We start from the raw sequence: 22,612 nt of genomic DNA, 5'->3' as shown, positions 1-22,612 counted from the left end.
TACTGGGGATAAGAACAGAGATTGGGTTAAAAGAGCTTTTCACTGACAAGACCTTATTCACAATGGAGTGCTTTCACTCCCTCCTTTCAGGTTTGAAGTTTTCTGACTGTATACAGTAAGTGATATATTATAATAGTTTGTATTACAGTAGTGGCTAAAGGCAACAGAAGCATCCATTTTGCTGGATACTTTACATATGCACATTAAAAAATAATCTCTGTACAAAATGCCCATAGGATTTTATTTCTCTCTGGTGTTTCTTTCTCTTTTTTAAAGGAGTATCTGGTTTATGGTTGCAGTTTTGAAAACTGTTACCTCGTTGAGCAGCTTAGACTAAGCATGAGTCAAAAACAGCCTCTTTTTTTATAACTCAACCTTCCAAAGTCTGCTATAAATGCAAATAGGGAAGAGATGCCCCGATGTTAGGATGCTGATACTTGCATAGTATAGAAAGTGCCAGTGTAATATGTGTGAAATAACTTTATCACAGGCCATTTTGTAAGTTCTCTTCAGAAGAGACAGTTTCCCCAAGTAAAAATGTGTAAACTGTATGCAAAATTGAGACGTTTAAAAGAAAAACGAAAAAGAGCAAAACTAATTATAATTGCAGTTACTGTACTTTTGTTCCTTCAAGCTTTTTGTGAGACTTCCCTTTAGTTGAACAAAGGAACCGAAGTGAAGTGCTTGTCTGTTGACTCTGCATTCTGCAAACCAAAACCAGGTGAGCCCCTGTCGAGACTTTCCCGTGCTCTGCCTGCTAGCCCTTTTGGCAAATACTAAACTTAGTTTTGAGTACCAATTAAAGATATGCTGAGGACTAGGGCCTGATCCTTTTCTCATGAAGGAGCTCCTCTGAACTCAGACAATTCACTCCTGAGTATAAATGAGAGCAGAATTGGGACATATGGCACTATATCAAAAGATCTATTAGATCTCTCAATAAAACAAACACATCTTTTGAAGTTGTTTAGCTGTTTCTAGAGCAAAGTAAGAACTTCAGAGAAAACACTTTGACTATTGGGTGAAAAGGAATCCTTTTTTCACTCTTCTCCCTGCCCTTCCACCCTCTTCCCTTTCCTCTTTTCCCTATTTGACTTTTCTTCTGTTAAAATTTTTGTGAAGGAACCTTTAAAGTCAGGTCTACAGTAAAACCTTCTGCCAGCATAGTAATTTTGGTTAGGGGTGTCATTTCTTTTTTTATTACACTTCTATATTGGCACAACCTTCAGCATAGGTTCAGCTGTACTGAAAAAAAAAAGTGATTTTGCTGATACAGCTTATTTCATTGAAGGAGGTAGTAAAAACTTAACTGCTAAAAACACTCTTTTGGCAGGACAAGCTGCATCTGTACTAGCAGAGTTTGCTGGTGTGGCTGTATCTGTAAAACGTAGGGTTGGCCAACAACTTAACCCTCAAAAGTCGTCCTGTTGAAATGTGCTTTCTTTGAACTTATTTGGCCTCCATATGCTGAAGAAAGGATGGTTGTAGCATAGTAAATTCACAAGACTGAAACAAGCCTCATAGTGATTAAATTCAACTCCCTAAACATAATTTAGGCAACTCCCCAGCTTGACTTATGTAACTTAATCTATCTGGTAAAAAGTGTAGCTGTGCTAAATGGAAAACCCATGGCTCTGGCTCTCTTCCCCTTTCTTTGACGATAATATTATCATGAAGATACTATTCTAATATGCCTCAATTTCTCCATGTGTGAAACAAATATCCTACTATCTGTCTCAGTGCTGTAGAGCTTCAGGATCTTGGGTACAAGGCATTTTGATGTTTTGGTACATAAGGGGCATGAACAATGTTAATACCAGTTTAAGAGGGCTCTCTGGCCAGTTTGTACTTGTGAAACTGTAGCACCACTTACTGGTTTTGCTGGAGAAATTCCAGCCAGCAAACCCAGGCAATGTTGTTTAGCTTCTACTGTCATCATAACTGTTTCCTGAGAGCTGCAAAGATGTACTCCTTCCTTATCCTGCTTACTGTAGCCCAAAGGATCAAAGATAAGGATTATAATGGTTATGTTCAAGCAGGTGAGTTGTTGATTGGGATTTATCCTTTTAAATATGTGTAAGTCATAGAAAGCTTTGCAGTCAGAAATATTGACTTCATTGATCCATGCCAAGAGCAGAAGAAACCCATGTGGACTGAAGTGGAAAGGCTGTGCAAGATGCTTATAATAAAGATGTTATCTGATAAATAAAATATTGCTTTATTCCTGACGAAGGAAAATTAGAAATCCGGACTTTAAGTATACTGGCCACTTCATGCCAAGTTAACTGTGGCAGCATTAGTCTTCTGTGATCAATATTCAGTATTAGGACCTTTCGTTCCTGTTTCTGGTCAAATGAAATAGCAACACAAGTCCTGGTTCTGCATTGTTTATGGGCTTTACAAGGAGAACATCCGAATGAATCAACTTCAGGAGCGTAATGAACTATAAATGCAGAGAACATCACCTTCATCACTCAGGATGAAGTGAAAGTAGTGTAGGTCACGATATTGCCTTTGGAAACAGCTACAATCCCCTGTCTGATTAGCTGAGATTGCAGAGGCTGACAAGGGAGGCAAGTGGGGTTAAAGGTGTTCAACATAAGTGGAGAGAGAATTGTCACAAGTGGGGCCATCCCTTAAGATCGGCTGGAGAGTCTGAAAGTATCAGTTCACGTGAATAAACAAACAAACAAGAAATCCTAAAGGAACAATAGAGTGGCTGCTGCAGGCACAGCAGTCAGCTGGGAGCCTTCCGGAGGGAGATGCTTGCATGTGGCCCACAGGGATGCGATTTCAGAGGGGGATATTATTGCACCTGGGTCTTTTGCCCCATCTGGAGCAATATTAGCTTATCAGCCTGCAAATACAAAGTAGAGGAAGGAGGGAACTATCTCAAAAATATGTCTCCTGGTATTGCAGAGACTCTTGCAGGCTCGGGAAGAGGGTCAGTTTACAACCACTTTGGCCATTATCCATTTTCTCTTTCATTGGTGACAAGGCTGTTCTGCCCAGCTGATGTAGGAAGAAACCTCATATCTGCAAACGGTCCTCTCCTTTAAAAAAAAAAACTTCTGTGTTTTCTGCAGTACCTCCTCGGTCATCCCCCTGCCTTAAACTTTTGAACCCTCTTAGCAAACGCACTGTGGGCAGAGAAAGGGGGGAGTACTTACCCCCACAGAAAAAAAACCCGATCTGAAGAATTCTCAAGGGGACAATTGAGCACTATCAAACACAACTGCAGTAATACTTTACTGTCTGCTGCAGATATTGAGCCCTCATTGCAGTAATTGTCACGGTGACAGAGCTGGGAACACTTGCTGTAATTAGGACAGTTGTTTTGTCATGTGTAACGATCTGAAGAGAAGCAAGGAAAAGAGGCGAATGAGCACTAATCTGCTATAGTGTAGTGAAGGAGAACCATGCACGCACACACAAAATACAGCACGGCTGCTAATATATTGTAAATTCAGATGAGCAGGCATTTTGAGAAGGTGAAGAAATAAATGTTAAAACAATACATCTATTGAGGGGAATTTATGCTCTCTCAGGTGTCTGACTGTATCTGGAATAGCAAGTGCAGATGTTTTTCTGTAGAGATTTTTTTTGAAGGTGATCCTGGTGATAACTAAAAAAATCTGCAACCAAAGCCATGTGTGCACATATATATAGATATATACATGTGCAATTCTTGTCACATATATATAGATATATACATGTGTGTAGATACATGGTCATATATATATTTAAGCAAACTTACATAGGTGGCGTGTATCTTCCTCCAGTTTGCTGCTCCAGCATTTCAAGAACATACAGCACAAAATTAAGAAAGCTGGACACTCGTGTGTTATCAGTTTTAAACTATCAGTCAAACTATTTTAATTTCTCTTTAAGTAATCACTTCAGCCTTCTACTTTTTTCCATTTCCTATGTACAGACTAGTATTAAAAATAAGCACTATCTTTTTCTGTTGTTCTCCAAATCGCCTTCTATTCTGACTCAGTGAGCCTGTAATGGCTGTTACGGTTGAGGTTTATCTGATGACAAACACTACTCATGTATCAAAACCTCTTGGGAAATAAGGCTGCAGTTCTGGATTTGTAAGACCCAGAGCTATAGGGTATCAAATACCTCTTGGGTATTAAGGAGGTAAGCATTAAGCATACAAAACAAGACTGTACTATGGATTTCTACAAAATTAGGATCATTTTGAAGCCAATCACCTCTTAGATAAACTGCCTCTCCCTCAATGTCTGATCATGTAATGTTCCGGAATCAATCATATAATTTGCTTACCTCAAAAATTACCTGAAGGTAGCTCAAAATGCTGCTGAGAAATTAAAGGCGGAATCAATTTATTTGGTAATTATGACCCCCATCTGGTGTAAACCTCATCTCTACGGATTGCTATTACTGTATGGGGTACACTTAGATAACTGCAAGACTATTCAAACAAAAATTGCACTAACAGTCATTAGAGACAGTAGTATAAATTTTGATGATTGAAAATTTCCCCCGTAAAGCATTTTTCTTTGAGGAATTAGATTTTCAACTATTTTTTTTGGCTTTTCACAAAAATTTTGACATTTTATTTCACAGCTGGAAAAATTCTGAAAATTTGCCATTTAGTGTTCTTTCTTAGTGTTAACCTAAACTTAGTATTCATATTTTCAGGTGCCTTTTTAGCTTTACAGTTTTCACATTTCAATGAAATCTTTCCTTCACTACTGAAGTCAATCAGAACTTTACCATCTACTTCAGTAGGACCAGGATTTCACTTCTAATGTTTTACTGAAATCATTCTTGTAAGGATCATAAATGTCCCTTAGAAGTTATCAACCTGTAACCTGTATTTTAAAAAGGTTACAGGGATGACTCGGGGAACAACAGACCACTTAGTCTGATCTTGATTCCAAGTAAAACATGATGATTAACCCAGAACTCTATTAACAGAGAATTAGAGGGTAAAATACAATTAATGACAGCCAGCAGGGTTTCAAGGAATATAAATCTTGTCAAATAAACATACTGTCTTTTTGACAGGATTACATATCTACTTGAGAAAGGTAATTGGGACGATGTAATATACCTGGATTTCTCCAGGGCGTTTAACTTAGTCCACCCGATATTTTGCCTCATTAGGTATTTAAACATGTGTTAGATGTTTTAAATACTGGGTCACCACTGGATCTCTCTGTGTATTGTTAATAAGAGATGCTGATGAAATGCTTCCTCTTTCTAAATTGTATTGGCTGTATAATATTTGTACCAATGATCCAAGCAATGATGTAAAATACATTTGGAAAGGCTGCAAGGTGACACGGGACTTGATGGAGCAGTGAATAACGAGGAGAAAAAGTTGCTAAATAGGAGCAAAATGAATCTGCAGGTTAAGGGGTTTCAGTCCAACAGAATTCATTTTAATGCAAGCAGATATAAAGAAAACCCTGCAGGAACAAAGAATATAGATTATAGCTATGGGTTATATCTACTTGTGTCTTGGAGTAGATATACAGATATGCAGTCACCTCAACTAAGTTCATAGTGTAGTGCTATTGGGAAGAAAAACTATTCTTGTATAAATAAAACCAATAATAAATTAACTAAACAAAAAAGAAACCAAACTAAACTAAATAAAGCAAATAAGTGGAGATTATTTTTTTTTTCTCATATGCAGCTTTAATTGGGTCAGAGAGTGAAATGTCCATGTTTCAAGAATATGTGGAAACATTCTAAAGAAAAGTTAGAAGAGGTCAGCAGAAATGACCTGGAGGCTGGAAATCCACCCTTGCGCTGTGAAGTTTAAAGAACTTGACATATTCGGCTTATCAAAAATACTGAGAGATGTTTTGATTGCTGCGTGTAGGCATCCTTACGTGAGAGCCAGCTTCTTAGTCTAGCTGAGAAAGCATATTTAGCTGGATATTTATGTTGACCAAATTTAGCCGTAAAATAATAACATTATATTAAAATAAGACACAGTTCCTAGTTGTGAAGGTGATGGAAGCTCACAACAGTTTCTCAAGTGCACTCCTGAGTGCTTTCTTTTCTTCAAAACAGGATTAACTGCCTGTTTGAAGCATATATATAAAATCAGGCTAGATTATAGCGAAATTTTATTGCAAAGACGGTTTAGAACTGGTGTATTTTGTGTGCTTACATACGTGTGCATGTCTGAAGGGACTTCTGCATGTTTATGTGTGACAAAGCAACGCAGCTCATTTATGTGAACATTAATTAGTGTTTGTTTCATACAAGGATATTAATGGATAAGATCAGGTGGCTTGTTCAACTAGACAACAAAATAATCCTCTATGTTTTCAGTTTGTATAAAGCCCTTTTCTTAGCTTTAAACTAGCTCAGTAAGTGAATATATTGGTATTTACTATCTTGTCAGGTAGTTAGGTATTTTCTCTACTCTGAGTATTTACTTCATTAATTTGAAAATTGTTTTAATTTATGTGGTGAGTCTTTAAAAAAAAAAAAAGCTTTCATTAGAATTTCCAATTAAAACGTTTTATTTCTCAGAGAATTTAGATTTTTTTTTTTCTCAACACCAGACTTCTGAGATTTGAATGTTTGGGGCCTTTTGATGAAAAGTAAAAAACTTGTACAGCAAGCAGATACCTTTCTACTGAGAGATTGCCTTAGTTCAAAATCTAATTTCCAAAAGGGAAAAAAAAGTTTTCAAACAAGAAAATAATCAGAGAGTGCCAGTGTCCTGCATCAGTATCTGAACCTTGCCAGCACTTCTGTGAGGGAAGGGATTGACACAATAATTCATTAACAGGGAATGTTCTCCTCACGGAGGGGATTGAATAGCTGCATGAGAAACTTTAAAGCCTCCTTTGTGTATCCAAACAGAAACACGGCTCAAAGAAACAAGCATCTACAGCAGTTCGGAGTGCTGTGAACTCGGGGCTATTTGTGGATTGGCTTTGAGAGAAGTTGCTCTTGATTTAAGAGTACATCCTAATACACCAGCAGACTGGAGACTGGGGAGACTGGCAAGGGAGAAAATAGTGAGGAGAGTTTGCCTGGCAACAAAGGCATAGCAATTTGCTCCGGCGTTGTTGTGGAAAGAAGATGCTTTTGTGAGTAGAGAGACATGTGATAAATGTAGCATGAAAGCGCCGCGGAAGCAATTGTTCTCCTGAACTCAGCTCTGGTCTGCTCTGACTCGCAGTGGTCAAGGTCTGAAACGAGGACACCTGTTGCAAGTCTTGCATTTAACAAAGCGGCTAAGAGACTTCCTTCCCTGCAAATATATCCCTTGCCTGTGTCTGCAGTTACCCCAATTGCGCTGCGGCCTTAGGATTTTTGCGTTGATGAAGGAAACCACAGCAGAGCTTTGAACAAGGGCCTGTTTTACAAATTTTAAGACAATGATTTTGGTGAATCCAGTTCAGTGCAACTGAAAAATGTCATCCATGGCTCTGTTTGCCAACCTGATTCGACACCTACATCTGTTCTCAGTACCATGCTACGTTTTGGGACGTCTTCAGTTGTGGTGCCAGTGCCATGCTAGAAACCTGTCAGTTGTTTCTGATGCTTTTTTATCAGCCTCCCCTGTGCATTTGAGAGTGAGAGTAGGTCAAAGGCATTTACCAGTCACCTGAGGCTGCTCTGATCCTTACCCAAAAAATATTTATGCCAACATCCTCACTTGGACTGTTACCTGCTGCCCCCCCTTGCTGTTTGTCCACCGTGCGGTTTGTTATTACGCTAAAAGATGAGCTCTTTGGGATACGAGCGGTCTCTGGGTCACTCACTGAATGCCAATTTGCAATTTAACCTTCCCGGCTGCCAAGTGTGGTGGCCGCTGTGGTTTGTGGTGGGTGCTGTTCCTGCAGGTGCGTTCCCAACACTCCTGCTGCCGTGGCACGCAGGCTCCGGCAATCAGCAACCCGGCTCTTATTAAGTAGCAGTGGATTTTCCTTAAACTCTGATTAACCAATTATGTTGGTTCTGATTTAAATTCTTCTGCCATATATTTCACCATAGGACAGAGCAGTTTGCTGAATTTAAAGAGGACTGCCACAGTTGAGTAAATGAATGAGATGTTTTCTTAAAATAACTATTTATACATGTAAATCTCTCTCTGGATGTTCTAAACACTTCGCATCTCTCCCTCTAACTCATGCAGTGGCATCTCTCTCTGTCATGCATGTCGCATATAACCAGATTGTAAAATCCAAAGAGCAGAGGGCATGTCTCTCTTCGTTTTGTACAATGCCATGTAGTGGCTGGAAGGATGAAGAAGAGATAATATTTTTCTGCCAGGAACTCAACAAATTAAAAAGGCTTCTCCCTAATAGAAATTAAATTTGAGACACTGTGTTTATTTTGAAACAGCCAAGTTAATATTTATCTGAAATTGGTTTTAGAAAATTGGTTATTTTTTTTCTGTTTGAAAGTACAGTTTCAGCCCAAACAAATATTATCATGTAATAACATTAATGGAAGTTTCTGGTTTTCAATTTCTGTTTGGAAGTATGGGTTCAATGTAGTTTTGGAGGAAAAAACTGCAGTTGTTAGAGTCACAATGAAATGAAAACTTGTAATATGAAACAAAACATTAAATTCATAGGGCATTTCCTATGCACTTTTAAGTAACAAATACAAATTTTCACTGATTTTCTTTTTTCAGAGATTAAAAAAAAATTAAGAAAAAAAAATTGTCTAGTAGCAACAATTAAATTTTCCAAGTTAATTTCCAAGTTAACTGGAAGAGGTATGAACATTTGTAACTGTAAGGTGGTAAATTGTTCATGCAACAAAACAAAACAGCTACTATGAATAGCTGATATACATACCTTTCACTTATCTCCTTTTAATATAAAAAGTATTTTCTGTATTGTCTGGCTTTCAAGCTTATTTTCGCAGATTGGGAATAAAGTAAATTAAGCTGTACAAAGCAAATGCTCTGATCTGGTTTACTGCTACCTACTTAAAGCCTTCAAGTGAGGCACCTATGGATATATATTTAGCTTTCTGCCTTTCATGGAAATCGTTAGATGGCCTGGGAGGGAAGACAAATGGCGTGTCAGCATTCCTGGGAAGCTGACAGGTACCTGTAAGGGACATGATGTCCACTGTTACTTTGGCAAAAAAGAAGAGTTATTTTGTGTTGTAATGAAAAATAGCAGATGGTGGGGGTAGCTCTTACTTTTCTCTGTCAGGGAAGAGAGTGGAAGAATGGGGCAGAAGACTTGGAATAAAGGTATTTTGGATGGGTACTGGAAAGCTGGCACCATTGCACCCACGTGGTGGACAGGGCTGGCCAAACAGGGCTGGCCTGGTCCTGGAGATGTGGAGGGTGACACCAGGCTGGTGGGGTCCTTGCCACCTGTGAGTGCATCTTAAGGGCTGTTGTGAGGCTTGTACCTGCAGATCACCAAAGGACATGGTCTGCTGCTGCTGACCCTGATCATGTAGAAATATCGGAAAAAAGATGAATCTTTACCACCACTCTCATAATGTTGCCAGTGCTATAAATCGTATTTGTGTGGCCACTGCCCCTCAAGATACAAACGGCCCATATCTTGCTTGCAAAAACTACCAATTAACATACCATCCTTCATCAGGATAGGTGGCAGGTTTGGGTTTAATTCTCTGATTCTGGTGAACATTAAAGCTGGAAAGCTAATTTTTTGAGGGATCATGGTTGAAACTTATTTTAGCTTTATATTTTTCCTTCTATCATGAAGGAAAGTAGAAATAAATGAGCTTGATTCACCATTCAATTATGTTAATTTATAGCCCTATAACCCCAGCAGTCATGCTGACATATAAATGATGAAACAGAGCATATGATCAGATCCTTATTACTACAAAAGAAGTGTTAAGCCAAGGGTGAGTGAAAATTTTGGAGACCAGTAGTATACAGATGGAAAAGTGCAGTTTGCCTGCAGACCCTGGAAAGTATTCTGTCAAGGTATTTAATTATGGTATTTTCTGGAATCAATACTGAATTTTCATTTGGAATAAATGTTTCTAGCTATTTTAATAAAATTAAAAAAAAAAAAAACACAACACTGTAAACCAAACCTATACATTTAATTTCAGGACAAACAGGACAATTTATAGAAATCAAAGAGGATACTGTTTCTTTTTCATTTTCATGAGCTTAACTTTTTTCTTTTTGAGACAACCCAAAATGGAAGATAATGATAATAATTTGGACATTGAATGAAATATGTGCATAGCTCTACTTAGACCGTATTTATTCCGGAACTCATATCACTGCCTTCAGTGAAACTGTATCATGACTAGATTTGGCCTGTAATTATTAAACTGTTAAGCCCAGTCACATAAAGAAAATTGAGAGATGCTATTACCAGGTAGCTGTCATTAGGGCAGAGTCAATTTTCTGTCTCGTGCCATGAATTTTCTTTAGGTTCTTGAGAAATATAAAAGTGTTTGTGGGCAAGATGGGATGTGGGGAGGTCAAGGGAGAACAGCCGAAGTGCCCTGTGGCTTGGGGAGCTGAGCAAGCAGCAGCATCACCTACACATACAGTAGCATCGTGTGTCCTAGGTCACTGATGATGTAACAAATTCATCGGGCTGAATTCATTTCCCAATCTTGAACTGGGCACCAGTGCTCCTGCTCGGGAGCTGAGGCAGGGCTCTCCCACATGGGCTCAGCACACACACATGCTTCCGCGTTCGAGAGGATGAAACCCTCTGTCAGTTCATCTTTAGCCCTCTTGTCTCTGAGCTAGTGAGCAGAACTAACATAATCTTAAAGCTTGTTTGCACTGGGACTTGAGTTTTCCTTTCAAATGATAAAAATCTCTTTTTTCTAGCTCCAGTGAAAACAGAGATTTCAGAAAGTTGTAAGGCCAGCCAAGTGTGCTGAAGTAGACTCTGGCTCCTACTCACTTGCTGGCATTTTTTGACTATATTGGAACCTGTTATATTAAAATGGAGTCCTGAGGGCATTGGAAGCTATGGTATGTATCTTTGGGGAGGAGATTTGGCAACTTCAAATTCTCAGGCAGGATTTACAAAAGCTACAATAAACCAAAGAAAAGCTCATTAAAAACACACTGAAATTTTTCTTCTTCACAGTAACCCCTTTCTGGGTCCTCTGGTGTTTTAAATACCATCAGTAAACTGAAGTTTGTAGCCAGGGAGTGAAACAAATAGCCAAGGGAGAGGTTAGATATGGAAATGTTCATGTACAATGTGAGATTGTTTCTACAGGTACTCAAGTGTGCACACAACTGCCTGTTTTGCATTTATATCAATAATTGTGCATTTGCACATCTATTTACCTCGTACCATGTGCTCAGCATCTTTGTATAGATAAATTTTATTTCACACAACACACTGTTCTGCTGAACAGTATTTTGGGCTGCACATTGCATTAGACTCAGGTTATCGTTCTGTAACTAGGAAATATCGTAATATGGTGATTTCCACCTCACCCTCGTAAGTAGCAAAAAGAAAGGTGAGAGGTGCCAGAAAGTAAATTCGCACTTTCAAGGTGAGTTCTTCGAATTTCCGAAGTGGCTTAAAACTAAAGTCTTACATATTGATACACAGCTTACAGACTTCTTTAGTGCTGCCTGGTCCCATTTCTGTCCCTGTTGCTGTCTGTGGCGGTAGGACAGCACAAGCTTGCTGGGCTGTGGAGATGAGGGGCACCTGAGGACAGGAACTTCTCAGCACCACATAGCTGATCTTAAATGACTGCCTGAGTGCTGAAGAGCCCTCCAAGCCACTGCTTCCTCCTTTCAAAGCAGATGGGCACAATTTCAAAGCTACTGGCTTTGATATCCTCATTTTAGGCACGTAAATACAAGCGAGGTGATCATTGGAAAGCTTGACTGTCCGTAACTGTGTTCCCCCTGTCATGGGCACCAAGAGAGTACAGGAGGCTCAAACCAAGTCACCAGAAATTGGCAGGTTTTCTCAAGGTTTTTTCTTTCTATAAAGTATGTAATTTTTCTTAATCCTCCCTGAACCTAATATCTGATAGTGCATCTAATAAAGCCTATAAGTAGTATTTTATGAACCTACCGTTCCCTCCCCAGCTCACCAGGGATCATTTTTCTCTTTGAAAAACAGCTCATCATTAGGAATCAAAGATGTTTGATATACAAAATAATTTCCCAAATTAGGGTTTGTCAAATGTAGGTTTGCAAATCTCTGCTGGGTTTTTTTTTTCCCCCCTTTCTCTCTGTCTCTCTCACTCTCCCCTTTAGGTTGATTATATCTTGCAACCAGAGGCAAAATAAAATTGTTTCACCCTTTCCCCTCCTTCCATCCCTCCCTCTGCCTTTCCTTATCTCACCCCCTCTTCCCGACAGTAGCTCGGCCACCCTCACCAGAGCTGTACCCCCAGGGCAGCATCAGCACATCCAGCAAAAGCTTCATTAAATCACAACTACCTTTGCAGTGCCCACCGGACACTGGTGGCAGTCCCCAGGGCTCCTGGCAGGACAAGAGCTGGTGGCGGAGCCGAGCGAGAGGGGGATGCGGGTGGCTCTCCCTCCACCGAGTGCCAGCAAACAGTTAACGGTTTAATACTTTACAAAAAAGTCAAGACAGACTTGTGATTCTTGATGTTAATGAAGGTGTCACACATTGTCTAGAGAAAGTTGTGCCTGGCAATCTTCCTTTTTTCGGATGCCTACACCACTGACATTTCATCTCGCATTCAAAGAGCACTACCTTAATGAAATGCATAATTAACATATTCTAATTGTGCTGAGCGCTGTGATGATTTTGACAGAACTCACTTTCCATGTCTAATTTGATGCTAATTTAATCTGTTCCTCTCCCGCTGACATGACCTTTCTTGATTGAGTTTCACTGAGGAAATTTTTTGATGGATTGATTTATCAGCATTGCGGAGACAACAAAGGCTCAGGGTGCATGACAGAAAACGGAGCGGGAATGGCCCTCCAACGCCTGCACGCTCTGAACTTTCCGGCTGCAATGTCCTCTTTCCAGAGACTGCTTGTCTCATCTACTGATGGAATTCAAGAAATGTGACATCTGTGTGTGGGTTTGATCTCTGCGATAAATACAGTAAATATCTTATTGTGCTTGTGAATCCTTTGGAAGGAAAACTTCTCCCTTTCCTGCTGCTGGTCCGTAGTAAGTGGTGTGGGCCACCGAGTCGTGGAGCAGGGCCAGCAAGGGCAGGCGCTCACAACGTTTCTGTCCTCCAGCAAGCACCCGGGGTTTTTGGACCCCTTATAATTAACCTGGTCGTTACTGGCTATCAGCAAAATGAAAAGTGCAGTGAAATGGGGATGTAAGGTAGATCGCAAAATGTAACCGACTTATTAGATTGCCTCACCAAACTTTCCCTAACGCCTACTTACAGATGTGTGTGTTTACTATCCAGTATGTGCATTTTGTAACACACATTCATATATATGCACACATTATCTGTACAGATATATATAAATAATTTATGGATTGTGTATAGATGATTATACACTCATTCAAACATTGTTGAGAAGGTTTACTAATCCTCCTAATGTTGTGAAATATATTCACTATATCTCACAATGCAGAACGTGGGCATGTGCTTGTGGGAACTCACAGGTGTGTGGTGACTCTCATACAGAAGTACTGAATTTTTCAATTGTTCCACAAAACTTCTCTCCTGTATCAGGTGACCTGTATCTATTGCTTTGTAATGTGACAGCTGCTTCCTACTCTCATAGTATACTCAGCTTCTTATACAGGGTTCTGGATCAGAAAAAAAGGGTCCTTCCTGCCCCTCACAGTGATCTCTTTTATACCCTGAAGCATGAGACTTGAGTTATCTCTGCACGTTACACTACAGCTGTTGCTGGTCATAAACTTAGAGTTCCTTGCACTGCATTAGCACGTGCATTTTTGCTGCTTTGGAAAAAGCAGAGATAGCATCTCACTTTAGAGATCATAATAATATTTAATTGACAACATTGTTGAAATGAATATTATAAACACCAGTCACATAAATTCTTAATTTTTTTGTTTTAATGTCTCATCTTGCTGCAGATGCCTTTTAAGGACTTAAGATACACGTGTTCACTTTCTTTAGGAGCTGATGGAATAGTTTAGTATTAAAAAGGACTTGTTGATAAAAGTCCCAGATTTTTTTCTTATCAGTATGTAAGCTACACTGAGCAAACAATAGATGCTTAAGGAGAAGGGGAAAGCAAGTCCAGAAAGTAGGGTGAGCTGGCGCTTCTCGCAGCTAGGGCTGTACACTGCGTTCATACCGCAGTCGCCTGTCAGCACGGAGCCTGTGGGTTTCTGTTCAGTTCCTGATTTGAGAACCGGTTCAAGAAGGGCTCATGTTCAGCGAGCTCTGCAAAAAGGCACAAAAACGATCATGAAATGTAGTGCACCAGCAAGTGCAGGGTGATGGCTAAAACACACAGCCAACACCAAAGGCCTCGCTCTGGGAGTGGGTTGTGCCCACCAGGACCAAGCACTTCGCTTCCCAGCCTGCAGCCCCACGTCGTGCTCCCCACACCTGTGCTGAAAGCAAGCGTGGGAGAATGGGTGGTCCCCATCCCTCTTCTGACAGACAAAGTGAAGACTGAACCCTAACCTGCTCAAGCTAGAACTGAATTTATTGATGTTAGGGAATCACACCCATCTACACCAGGACTGAACTTGGTTCTCAAGTGATTTTCTTGGTTCTCAAAAACAATTTTTAAAAATTATTATTATTTTTGAAAAGGAAACTAATTTTACAATAGAGTCTTTCCCGTCCTGAATTCAGGTCTTTGCCAGAAGAAGAGCCAATGCTGATTGACTCACAGATCCCCTGCTCTGAAAATAAAAAATAAAAAATAAAAAGCAGCCCTGAAAGATTTGGCACTTGTGTATACATTCTGGCTAAGTCTGTTGGGCAGCTGCATACCAAAATGTGTAAACCACGTTAGAACTGTGAAACTATGAGTCATTCAGTGTTATTTACCATTGATACTGGCAGGCAGCCTGATCTGTTACTGTAATTATGTCTCTGTCTCTACCAGTGAGATCAAAAGTACAGAAATTCCAAGTAATAGGACTACAACTATATTAGTAGGGTGAAACTCTGAGCATCTGGATCGGAGAAAAAGATATTGAGTGCACAGTTCTACAAGAGATCAAAGAGGCAACTAAATCTAATAAAACAGTAATAATTGGTAAGCTCACTTCCAACATATGGAATATCAGAATTTGGTATTAAAATGTTATTCCTTAGAAACTTTAAAAAATTGGAGCAGATAGTTTGAGGACATACAAGACGTGTGTGTGCTGCTCTAGGCACAGTATTTCTGAAAAGAAATCTGATGCCTTCATCCATATTTACGAGACTAATTTAAGAACAATTTAAAAAAAAAAAAAGAAAAAAACAAGAAAAAAGCCTGTGTCATCCTAAAGAAATCTTACTTGGATATTTTCAGCTGTGGTCACCTGGGTGCTTGTGCTTATTTTACTGATGAAACCAGTTGGAGAGAAGGGGAGTGGAATTGAGTTTGCAGCCATGCCTGTTCATCAAATGCTCTTTTTCATTAGAACAGTTCACTTCAATAAAATCCTGGGCACTTTTGATAAGACAGTATTCAAGGAACAAAGCTGTTAGGAAATGACTTGCTCATAAGTTCCAGCAATAATTTTTGGCCTTGGAATATTACTTGGTGTTTTTCATTGTCAGTCGAAAATGAAAATGTAGCATTTCAATTGTAACCCATTAGAAATGTAGCAAGGCAGACTGTTCTGTGCAGTTGATCTACAAATTGCACCAGAATACTTCTGTGAACTTTTGATCTGCCAGTACTCATGAGGGAAAAAAAAACAACAACATTCCAAGGAAATGCCTATTAATTTGAATGATTAAATGTTCAAGGAGAAGGTTTTTCCTTATCAAGGTTTCTACAGAAGGAAAGTGAAAATTAGTAAAATGTATTTAATATAAATAGAACTTGACTACTGTATGAAGGAAAGTTTTTAGCACTGAATTCTTTGCAGATGGGTGCATCTTACTACAAAATGGCTGAGGACAGAAATATTTGGAACACAAGGAAAAATTTAAGGTATAGATATAGATAGATGCAGTGAGTCACTCTGTCATAACTGCATCCATATTTTGGTATCTCCATTGTTCAGATTTGTTTCTCATGGAACTATAAAAGCTGTGATTTATATCTGTGGAAAAGTTATTTAGTATGTAGGCCTTGCACAGTATGGTTTGTGAGAGAATGAGTTTGGAAAGGCATACTCGTAGCTAGGAAAAATGCTGGTTAAAAAAGAAATAGAAACGTGGCATCTTTTTCAATGGACCATGGTGCTATTTGCATTAGTATTTAGTGTTGTCTGTTTTTTGATCAGCTCTCTGACATCTTAGGAATGATAGTTATGACTCATATAACCTCAATTCTTGTTCTAAGAGAACATCATACAAAATATTTCTATAGTAGCCTTAAGGGATATATGGTAAAGCATAGTTTGTGGATTCATTACAGGAGAGTGGCTTCCCATCAAGTGATGGGTTTATCAAATATTAAACCACTTTGTATTCTTCTTTCTTCCAAAATTGAAAAAGCACCTGGGAAAACCATTTTGGCCTTGAATCTATTTAGGTCTGCCCTTTATTTTGGAATATTTTGAAGGATTAACTCACAGCTCTTTATTCATGTCAAAGAAAGAATGATAGTAAGATAAGATTGTGTGACCTGCGCATTTGGACTTAAACGAAGAATTCAGTCCCACATCTATAAAAATGAGCTGTATATGTACATTCTCCATAGCCCTTGAACTTCAAAAGCAAAGGGAACAGCTGTCCGTATCTGTGATTGTTGTCACTATCCCCAAGAACTGTCACTTTTGAGAAACCCATGACCATATAAAAAGATAAATATATTTTTAAAATCTGGTTTATATATATATATTAAATTCCACTCCCAGCTATGGAATCAACAACAAAACAAACAAAAACTTGCAATGCCAAAATATCTAAAGCGAGCCTTTTTTCCAAGGAAATATTATTGAGGTGCTGAGCAACATTTGATCACTTGCAACCCTTTCAACTGACGTTCTATTATTCACATGTCTCTTTCATTATGCAACAGATGGTGAGTCCTGTCGCTGATTTTTTTTCTTCAGATTCACAAAACTTCAATGGATTGTAATATGACCCTAAAAATGGGTAGAAAAAGAAAATGCTTGTTAAGGTTTTATCTTTGATAATAATCCATTGAGAGAGAATAACGGCTGACCTCCTATAAACCAAAAAAAGACACATTTGCCTTATTTTATGAAGAGCATTTGTCTAAAACATTTGACTGAGCTGCAGAATGTGGCCTTCAGCTGAAATGAAAGATGGTCCTTCTGTTGCTACACAAAGCCATATTTGCTGCTGCAAAGTGCAAAAGGATAGGCTGACAAATTGATAGTATGTCAGGAGCATAACAAACTTGTATTCATCTTCACAAACATCTGCATAATTGTGAAGATTCTGAATGAGAAATCTTTAATTTAGAGGCTTCGTTTAGCAAATTTAAGATAGCCATCATGCTGAGGTCTAAACATTGCTAGAAATGTCTTCAAATACAATCCCTCTGTCTGCTTTCTGGTCACTTATTAATACACAGTTCACAGCGCTAAAAGACTGGGGGGAGTCTTAGAGCAATTAAAAGCTATGCTCCATATGCTTTTGATGTTTTTTTATCTCATCCTAGACTAACTAGATCCTGAATTATTATGCCATGAGTTATTAGATCAGTTAGTTTGCAACGGTAAGTAAAATAATAACACTTGTATGTTACCCCTCCTACTGATAGATTTTAAAGTTGTTTTCAAACATAGGGCTCAGTCTGGCAAACACTTGCATCTCTGATTAACTTCAAGCACCACAAACATTCATCCTACAGCTGGGCAAGTGGGTCTGCGCCTAGTCCTGTCATGAGATGTGCTGCTGAAACGTGACCAACTTTGGGGTGAAAAACACCATGGGGTTGCTTTTAGGCCAGATGGGAGTCATCCGTGCCTTCTAACCTCTAGGAACTTAACCTAGGTCCTTGAATTAGAGTCTAGGCTCTCCTTGCAACCAGGAGAGCAAGGTATAAATCTTTAGTGGAATATTCAGAGCACTATACTGAAGTACCAACTTCTCTCCTTTAGTTGTAAAGGAAACCTGGACTGCTAAGCTAAGTATACTTGGAGTAATACTAGTATTCAGATTCAGTCTGTAGAAAAATTATAATTGAGATTCAAGAATTTGGATTGTTATTTTGTTGAATATTGACAATAATATTATTAATAATGCAGAATATTTTATCTGTAAATCCTTTCTTCTTTTGCACCTCACTTTCTATGATGATAAGAATTACAGTAGATCAATAGCTGCTCAGGTTCTTGTCCTGCAAAACAGATGTGAGCACATACTGAGATTGAGCTGTCTGTCTTTTAAACCAAATTCCTGGATGGATCAAGCCCAACCAAGATATGAATGCTTTTTTTTTTTTAACTATGTATGCTGGATTTAAGGCATAAGCTAATTGATATCACAATATCATACTTCTGTAGTAAAGAAAAGTTGATAGACCAGATACTCCGCTGCTGTAAGTATAAGCCAGCATAAAGCTTTTCCATTTTAACCAGCTAAGAATCTCATTGAATATACATATTTTTGGCAGGACTGGCTCTTTAGACACTATTATAAGTTGGTCTTTCACATTTTTGCAAAAAGTCTTTCAGGCTCTGCCTCTTTGAGTTAGGCGAGCACGAAGGAATCGACATGAGTCTAACTAAACAAAAAAATCAGCCCCAGTGCCTGCTTCTTGCCAAGAACAGTGCCCCAGAACTAGAGAACTGCTGTGTTTACTGGCCCTTTCATAACACTGTCAGTATCGAAGAGTTGGTAAATAGAGAACTCATCCAGGAGGCTGTCAAATTCTTCTGCACTGCTGCACACCCCGAGATGATATGCTAACTCCTCTACCATTTTGCCAGTAAGACTGAGTTTAGAGGCTGGGTCAAGAACGAATGACACTTTTCCAGTAGGCTGTCCTTCAGGGGAAATGATTTTATCTTCTTATTTTTTCTCAGTACTGACGTGAAAAGGGGGAGCTATTTGATGCTTTTAATAGAGAAGAGCTATGTACTTATTAAGTAACCCTAGGTTTCTTCATATCATCACCTCCAACCCATTGCTAATTCTCAATCACACTTTAATATTTCCGACTCATACATCCTAAGCAGTTTGCAAACATTCTTGAACTAAACCAATACTATTTGTATTACAGTAACCTTCTAGAAAACTTGTAAAACAAAACAGTCCTTGCCCTAACAAACTTTGACTCCAAACAACAAGGCAGACAGAGAGTGGGAAGCAGCACAGGAGACGGAGTGATTTGCCAGGGGCACGCTAGAAATCACTTGTGGGATGAAGAATAGACCCTGAACCTCTGTTGTTGTAGGTGGACACTTGCTCCCCAGACCTCAGGGTTTTCTTAGCAGCTGGTGCTCTTTGTTCTGAAGATTGCTGTGGGTCTGCAACTCCAGTTTCATTTCAAAGATCAGGTACACAAGAGACATGTTTAAATTTTATCCTGTAACTATTGACAGATTAGATCCAAGTGATGAGTCAGGTTTTGTCCTCAGTCTCTGGGTTGGTGCTTGTATACAATAAATGGAGAATTTTTGTCTTATTATAAGAAAATATTTCATAGCCATTAATACAAGAATATTAGAATCCTGGTAGGTGTTTTGCTGTGTTCAGGCAGTTGTTATCAGTTGACAGTTTTGGAGTGTGATGCCTCATGATCGGCACTGTCAACCTGCTGGACAGTTCAACAGATTTTGAAATGGATTGTGTGGCAAAAAGTGCATAAAGCACTGTTTCAGTTTCCTGCTCTAAGTCTGCTCACTGATTCTCTCATCCTACATGTCAGGGAAAGTAGTGATGTACAGCATGAGTGACTGTGAATCATTTCCACCCATTCTGAAAAAAAAAAAGAAAAAGAAAAAGAAAAAAAAGAGGGACATGCATTGCAGCAGCCCAGGTGAATTTGACATTCCTGCAGATGTGCAATAACATAATCTGCTTCTTTTCCCGAGTTCCTCTACCATGGTAGGCTTTGTTGGCATGATTAGCCTCCTTGGTAGCATCCTCCAGAGGGAATTCTACAGAGATGAAATACAAAAACTGCTTTAAAATGATAAGTCACAAATAGGATCTGCCACAAGGCATTATAAACAAAACTAGACACAAGAGACTCATAAAAAAATTAAAGTATAAAGTAACAGAGAAAAACCCAAATCTTCCTGACTACAATCTCATTTGCACACCTGATTTGTTTGCATGGCTTCCAGGATACAACAAGCACAAAGGCAGTAAAAAAAGCAGTCAAATGACCAGTACAATGGCCATTGATTCAGGCATTAATTTAGCACAAATTTCCTACCCACTAATGTGAAGGGTTTATGCAGCTCTGTTTTGCAACGTTTGTAGTTTTTCTGCATGTGTGTGTTGCTGAAAATTTGGTCTTAGCAGTCCTTGTAACAAAAAAGGAGACACTGGAGGGAAGGAGAATAATTGAGGAAAGCATTTTCTTAAGTTTTAAGGATTGCAATTGTCTAACTACTACTTTCATCTGGATAAAACTAATCAATGTATTGAATACATTGCCAATAGCCCTAAGATATAAGAGTCTCCCGACACATTCATTTCACAATACTGCAAATATAAACTTCTGACCCACAAATATAAAATTGTATTTCAGCATATGTGGACTCTTCTCAGATTTTTTTTATCATATTCTCAGTCTTTTTTTCGGATCTTGAAAATTTTTTTTATTGTTTTGATCTTGGTCATCTTTTTGTCTGTCCTTAAAGCAAACAGTTCTGTTACTATTTCTGTATAACAGTACATTTAGCATAAGGAGCCCTCTCTTTCCCATCTTCCTCTCCTATAACTCCACCTTATGAAAACTTCCTGTGCTTGAGGACAACCCAATCCAAGTTAATACATGTATTAGCCTGGACAGGCAGAAATCTTTAATATTCCTAAATATATTCAGGGGTAAATCTTTCAGTTAAATTCTTCACTGTTTTCATTGCTCAGAAAACTTACAATTCCTCAATCCCCTCTTTCTCAACTACAAAATATTTAAAAGTGTGTTCCCCAGGTTTTAACCTCATCTGAACCACCTATCTCTCTATTCAAGAGGTACCATTCATTGTATCCCCTCAGTCATAGACATTCTGCAGCCCTAATCCTTATGCTTCTACTCTGATGGAAATCATTTGCAACTGAGTGCTGTTTATACCAAAATGCTTTTAATTTTCATGCCTGCCATTGTCATTTCCTTGAAAAAAATAACAAATGGCATGACTAGAAGTGCAGTGCCCGCCCATGCAGTGCCAGCTACAAGCAGCTCGCGTGACTGCAATAAAGCTGGTTGAGATGTGGGGGCTAGTTTCTCACATTAGCAGACAAAGTTGGCCCATGGATACTCCTGACTGGTCATATCGATCTCACAGGAATGAAAAGCAGGTGGATTTCCAGAAGAGTGGCTATGAGGTGGGTGACATAAGTGAGTGGCAAGCCCAAAGCTCTAACAGGCATTAGAGACTTAACTTCATATTCAACTAGTGCAAATGGGAATGTCATGATAGGAGTTAAAGCTTATAAACTTTAGCATGAGGTTCTTCTTATTACATTTTAAATTGCAGTTCTGGATGCTGAACCTTGGCTAGTCAAATGAGAGTCTCAGCTGTTCTTCAGCCTTGAACGTTGAATCCCTGTTTTTATGGTACCTGTGCTAAAGGAAAAAGCTAGACTGTACAGAATGACTAACATCAGGACTGTCCAGGAAGCAATAGTTCCACCCTGTGAAAAACTTCAAGGTTTTACACACTTATAATTTGTTTCTCATTGACGTGAGAAACCATTAAAAAAAATCATAGCAGGGACACAGAAGAGCAAGAAGCTCTGCAAAAGTGAAAATGGCCCAGTAGCTAAATTTTGGAGGGTCACACTCAACACTAGTCTCTGATTTAAGCAGAGAGAGATCTGATCCTCAGTCAGATCTCAGAATGTACTTTTGCTTGACCTGAAAATTGCTAATTGCAATGAAAATATCATCAAGATGCAATAGATACATTTCCAACAATCAGTTTTTCTTCCAGAGAAACACAACAGTAGTGGACAGTACCATATATCAAAAATTAAATTACTGACATTGAAATTCAGGGAAAAGCTTGTTTATGTTGGTAACAAATACTTAAGGGAAGTGTTGTCAATAACATAGTCTGTAAGAGATTTTGAGCCCACTGAGCAAGAACTGCTACATAAGTATAAATTAAAAAATATTACTTGATATGCTTCATAAAATTATGCATTGGATACATCAGACTGGTTCAGGGACCTATTGTAAAATTTAGGCTTATATAAGTAAGTTTGAGATCTTGGTCTCTGATGAGTGCTCCACCGCAAAGATAAAATTGCTGTTTCTACTGCTAGCACATTCTTCTTGTGTGTGCATGGAAATTCTGGTTTTAGACGCAAGGGGTGACACTGGTAGTCTCTGTGTGAGCCCATGTGTATGTGTGACATGTAAGAATTGCATCATGGTTTCATTACATCATTAAGATGGGATTCTGAC

Source organism: Numenius arquata, chromosome 12 (assembly GCF_964106895.1).
Source record: "Numenius arquata chromosome 12, bNumArq3.hap1.1, whole genome shotgun sequence".
Lineage (NCBI taxonomy): Eukaryota > Metazoa > Chordata > Aves > Charadriiformes > Scolopacidae > Numenius > Numenius arquata.
The sequence above is the reverse complement of the archived record's forward strand: the minus strand, read 5'-3'. Positions refer to the sequence as shown.